The sequence below is a fragment of the Pholcus phalangioides genome, unplaced genomic scaffold (assembly GCF_987345545.1).
Source record: "Pholcus phalangioides strain wild (caught in Gottingen) unplaced genomic scaffold, Ppha-v1.0 ptg000003l_1, whole genome shotgun sequence".
Taxonomy (NCBI): Eukaryota; Metazoa; Arthropoda; class Arachnida; order Araneae; family Pholcidae; genus Pholcus; species Pholcus phalangioides.
The window spans coordinates 22,460,397-22,466,396 of NW_028301596.1; positions in this window are offsets into that span (position 1 = coordinate 22,460,397).

Sequence of the window (6,000 nt, forward strand, 5' to 3'; positions counted from 1 at the left end):
GTGGCGCCACGGGACTGCTAAAGCATCACAGTTCTCACGTGAGCTGCATGCTACCACTGGAACTCGAGTTTCACGGTTTACTGTTGCCCTAAGGCTTCATGAGAGAGGGCTTTGCCAGAATACCCGCTGTTTGCGTCCCGCTAACTGCAGCACACAAGAGAGCGAGTTTTGCATGGTGCAGACAACATCAGCCTTGAACCAGACTAAAGGCCCCTTTATACGTACGCTTTTGCGCGCGCGATAGCTGTAAACAACTTCAGAACCGCCTTCAAGAGTGTGCGTGTAAAGACGAAAAAAGTGTGCGGTTAGGAGTGCGCGCAGGAACTGGTCATTCCAGCGTTCAATCGCGAACTCAAAATCGTACGTCTAAACGCAAACCCACCCTACGGGCAAAAACGGGGCGAATCCCTCGTCTCCTCGCCGTCTTTCCTTCATTATCGTTTTAAAAAAAGAGATGTATACAATGTAAATAATTTTTTTCAGCGATAATATTTATTGCAATTTTTTTTCCAGAGTCTATTTGACGATTTTTATTCTTTTTTCCAACGAATTGTTTTTTTAAAGAAATGATAAATTAGTTTTTCAAATGCCGTAATTACATTTATTAGGTTATTGCAATAATTTTCGAACTTTGATTTGGTTCCTTCATCTACGAACATTATTATATCAGATTTATAGATATGTTAAATTACTATTATTATTTTGATAACTTCACAAGCTTTCATTTACCCTCAGGGTGTGGGAAAAATTTAAAACAGTTTAACTTGGGGCTCTTAACTCATAAGTTCTATTTTTTCTTTTTGAAGAAAATAATTGCTTTTTTTAATAGAAAATAAATATTTTAAGAAAGATCAGTTTCAAAATTTGAAATTAACGATAGAAGTATGTACATAAATCCATAATTAATGCAAAATAATGCGAGAATTGATGAAAGAAATTATTCCAAAATTAATAAAAATCCAGAAGTGAAAAAAGAAATAATTTCAGAATAGATGAAAGCTTTTCAATAATTTGGGGTCCCTTTTTGATTTGCCACTCGTTCCATTTCCGTTCACTCATCCGTTAAGACGCCTACCACTGGCTACAGAAATTTCGAAAAAAAAACCCATTTTATTATTTAGAAATTTATTCAATAAGCATATTTTTAAAATTGGAAATAGATCCATAGTTGATGTTTTTAAGTCGCTGCTAAAAAAGTTGAGAACATCTGATTTAAATTTGACAGTATAAATTTTACTTCAACACATTAGAAAGAAACTTTAAAAGGGATTTGGGGTTTTGGAAAAAACTTCCATTATCTGAATGTCTGAAGGTTAACAATGATACTGTTTAAAAAGAAGCACCCTATTCACTAGATCCAGCCAACTCTGCATTCATAGCAGGTGTTCAGTGGACAATGTGCTGTATTTTTTCATGATAAGATCACAAAAGATGTCCAAGGTCAAGTGATGCTCAAAATACCAAGTAAAAGGGATGTTTCATGTTATAAGATTATCGCCGATTTCATTTAAAACGAAAAACCATTATTAAATATCATGAATAATATCCAACTTAAAAAACGTATTGCTATTCACCACTAATTTTATTAGTCATAATATGACACACAACGGAATGTTTGACACGGGTAAGAATACGTGTATTTAGAGTTTTAAAAATTTGAAAAAAAAAATTATGCTTCAATTTATTTGTTATTTTTTGTATTGTTATTATGCTCGACAACATTAAACTTAAATGATTTTTTGAGGATATGAATACAACCGAGAGAAATTTATCAAGAATTTCTTAAAAATATCTGAAATAAAGCCCTACAAAATAACACCATAATTTCAAAAAAAGTGCAGTGAAACCTCAATATAACGATACTCAGCGGACCAAGAAAAAATATCGTTGTAGAAGGATTTATCGTTATATCGAGAATCGTTGTAGGAGGATTTATCGTTATATCGAGAATCGTTGTAGGAGGATTTATCGTTATATCGAGAATCGTTGTATGAGGGTTTATCGTTATATCGAGAATCGTTGTATGAGGATTTGTCGTTATATCGGGAATCGTTGTAGGAGGATTTATCGTTATATCGAGAATCGTTGTAGCGAAGTTTCAATGTAATAATTTTGTAATGCTTTTTATCTATTTTTCTGGCTGGTAGTATTAAAAAAAACATCGGCTTCAGAAAATGTAGTTAAGAGCTAATTACAGCAATTAAAGTCAAACGACAAATGAAAGTCGAATCGAATAAAAATTCGAAATTAACGATCACAGAAATTTTATTTCTGAATTTCTTATCGATTGCATAAAAAATTACCATAAATTTGTAACAGTAATTTCAATAAATAATTATTGAAATTATTTTTAAAAACGAATAATCCACGTAGTAATATATAATAAGCTTTTGAAATCTATATTTTTTCCGCGCAAACTTCAGCCGATTTCGATCTGCCAATAGGGAAAAAACTTTGGTCAGGAACGTGGAGTTTTGTGCTTCCCCGAAAGTCCACACGCCACGCAAAAGCGCATGAATTTCGCCACACGCTTCCCTTTACACACACAATTCTGAACGGGGCCTTCTTTCGTGCAGGAGAGAGCGCGCGCAAGAATGTGTCTCTTTTTTACAACGCGCTCTTGAACGCCGCGTTCCTAACCGCCCTCCAATCCTTCGCGCAAGAACGTTCCGCTCCGGGCGTGCGGGGAAGATTGTACGTGTAAAGGGGCCTTAAGGCGGAGCACCGTGCACTTCACAGATGAGTCGAGATTCAGCCTGTACACTGATTTTCTATGTACACTCATCTGGAGAGAGCCTGGTACCCGATACCATCCCTCCCACATCAAGGAAATGGACCATTATGGTGGTGGAGGTGTCATGGTCTGAGCAGGCATCATGTTGGACGGCCGCACACCCCTCCATGTGCTGCAACTGCGTTGCTGTAAGAGTTGGACCGATTGCCACAGGGACTCCTCAACTGCCTCGTGTTCAGTATGCTGTCGTGCTGTGCGACCTGTCTGACTGTGAGAGGGGGACCGTACCCCATATTAGACACATTTCCGGTTCGATCTCGCAATGTGGATTTCGGACATTCCTGCAATGACCTGCTTTACTGACAATCATGCGTGCGTACTTTGACTTTTGCATGGTACATTTCTTTCTCTGTTATATATATAACTGTGTATTCGTACCAAATTTCATTAAAATCTGTTCACTAGTTTTTCAGAAATTACATAATGTGCTAATTTTCTTAATTTTGCACACGAGTGTATATACGTTCAGTACATAGCGATTTTGGCCAGATAAAAATTTACACACACTTGAGCTCTTTTCTTTTCGTTTACCCCTGCAGGAGATTTTGGGGGAAGACACAACCTTCTTTCGCTTTTGCTGTGCTGTAAAAAATAAAAATAATTGGGGAATCTCCCTCGGCCACCTAATTTTTAAGCTAACGAGAGCAAGAGTATTTACCTGTGTTGTGAGGGTATTACAGAAACTGGTGTTTTTTATGTGGGAAAGATTTTCAGCAGAGGCCTTTCATGTCTGTTTTTTCCCGACTTGTATTACTTGTATTAAAAACGCAGAACCGGATCGCCAACACAGCACAGTATTTAAAAAAATATTGAATAAATGTTTTAAAAAAATGAAGAATTAAAATCCATGATTTGATGACCATTTTGAACAGGGATCCCACTTGGGCCTCGTTCCAACCTGTCACACGAAGAGAAACAAAAATGTGCTCCCTTTCTCTCTCACACGAGAAAACCCACGCACTTTGGCACCCCGATCACTGGTCTATCTCCCGATTCACCAAACTTTCCTGGTAGGAAGGTCGGTCGAACCAGGGACAGCTCGGTCGCACAGGGTGTGCTCTAGAAAGGCGTCAAATCCGAAGTGAACGAGCGAAAAAGAATTAGGAAAAATTATTTGTGCCCGCTGTAGGAGGGACGCCAAGTCTGAGGAAGAAAGGGCAAAAAATCTTAGAAGAAATGATTTCTCCCCTTCTAGTAGTAGCGTAAAATTCGATGTAAAAAAGCGAAAGAAATTACAGAAAATGATTTTTGCCCGCTCTAGGAGGAGCGCCAAATCCAAAGTGAAAGAGCAAAATAAATTAGACATGATATGTTATAACATAAAATATCGCGGTTCCTTTGAACGCATCAAAGCAAAACAATTGAAACAAAAAATTTTTTTTTAATTGGAAGAAGCCAGGGGCACAAAAATAGGTCCCACTCGGGTAGAGATTTTGTCTCGAGTCGCCCCGAGTGCAACGTATGTGTGTGTGGACTTGAAAATTGTAACAAACAGTACATACTCGACTGAACAACTTTTCGGATTTTCATTGATCTTGTTCCAGATATCCGGTGAGTAATGGTAAAGCCTCTTATGAGGCTCCTAGACAGTATCTCTATCTAGGAGGTCTTGGTAAGGTGTAGCCACAATGGGACTTCAGACATCTTTTCTCTTTCAAGAAACTAATGAGGAACGTATGTTGGAAATTCAATTTGATTTTTTTTTAAACAGCTTTGTAAATCAGATTCTACAATCATGGACCCCCAAATTCTGTTTTCGAAACTAAGAAAAAAGTTTGAAGTGCAAAATATATATCGGTTTATTCCATTGGGATCGTTGTCCCTAAAATATGGTTCACGGCATTGTTTTGCACCTTGGTAAGGTACTAGGTGGAAGAGCGATGATACGTCTCACCAAATAGATTTATTAATTAAATAGTGTGCCAGTTTATTAAAATATTCAATTTTTCCAATGTTACTTATATATCATTTGGGAATACGAATCATTGTGTGAACTTAATCAATCTAGCTGCCTGTAACTGTAGGGTAAGCTTATATATTACGATTTGAGGCACAGTGGAAAACATATTGAAAACATATTGGAAAACATTTGGACTGGCATCGCGAAACAAGAAAAAAAGAAGTTCGGGAACTAGAGTGATTTTTATGACCATGTTTTAGGAAATGGAAACATAACATCTGAAAGAAAGAAATGCGATATTTTCTAGGAGCAGATTGGGCGGTCTCTTGCTGCCATGGGCGAAGACACCCCCCCCCCCCACCGTCAAAGGTAGAGTCGACTGATCTAATGTAAACTGAAGAGCCGAAAAAACTGGTAAAGGCATGCGTATGCAGATAAAGAGATATGGAACCAATCAGAGTACGGCGCTGAATCGGCAACGCCTATATAACACAACAAGTGTCTGGCATAATTGTTAGATCGGTTACTACTGCTACAATGGCAGGTTATCGAGATTTAAGTGAGTTTGAACGTGGTGTTATAGTCGGCGCACGAGAGATGGGACATAGCATCTCCGAGGTAGCGATGAAATTTGGATTTTCACGTACGACCATTTCACGAGTGTACCGTGAATATCGGGAATCCGGTAAAAAATTAAATCTACGACATCACTGCGGCCGGAAAAAGATCATGCAAGAACGGGACCAACGACGACTGACGAGAATCATTAAACGTGGCAGACGTGCAACCCTTCCGCAAATTGCTGCAGATTTCAATGCCGGGCCATCAACAAGTGTCTGCGTGCGAACCATTCAACGAAACATCATCGATATGGGCTTCCGGAGCCGAAGGCCCACTCGTGTACCCTTGATATCTGCACGATACAAAGCTTTAAGCCTCGCCTGGGCCCGACAACACCGACATTGGACTGTTGAGGACTGGAAACACGTTGCCTGGTCTGACGAGTCTCGGTTCCAATTGCTTCGAGTTGATGGACTTGTACGAGTATGGAGACAACCTCATGAATCCATGGACCCTACATGTCAACAGGGGAATGCTCAAGCTGATGGAGGCTCTGTGATGGTATGGAGCGTGTGCAGTTGGCGTGATATGGGACCCCTGATACGTCTAGATACGACTCTGACAGGTGACAGGTACGTAATCATCCTGTCTGATCACCTGCACCCATTCATGTCCATTGTGCATTCCGACGGACTTGGACAATTTCAGCAGGACAATGCGACATCCCACACGTCCAGAATTGCTA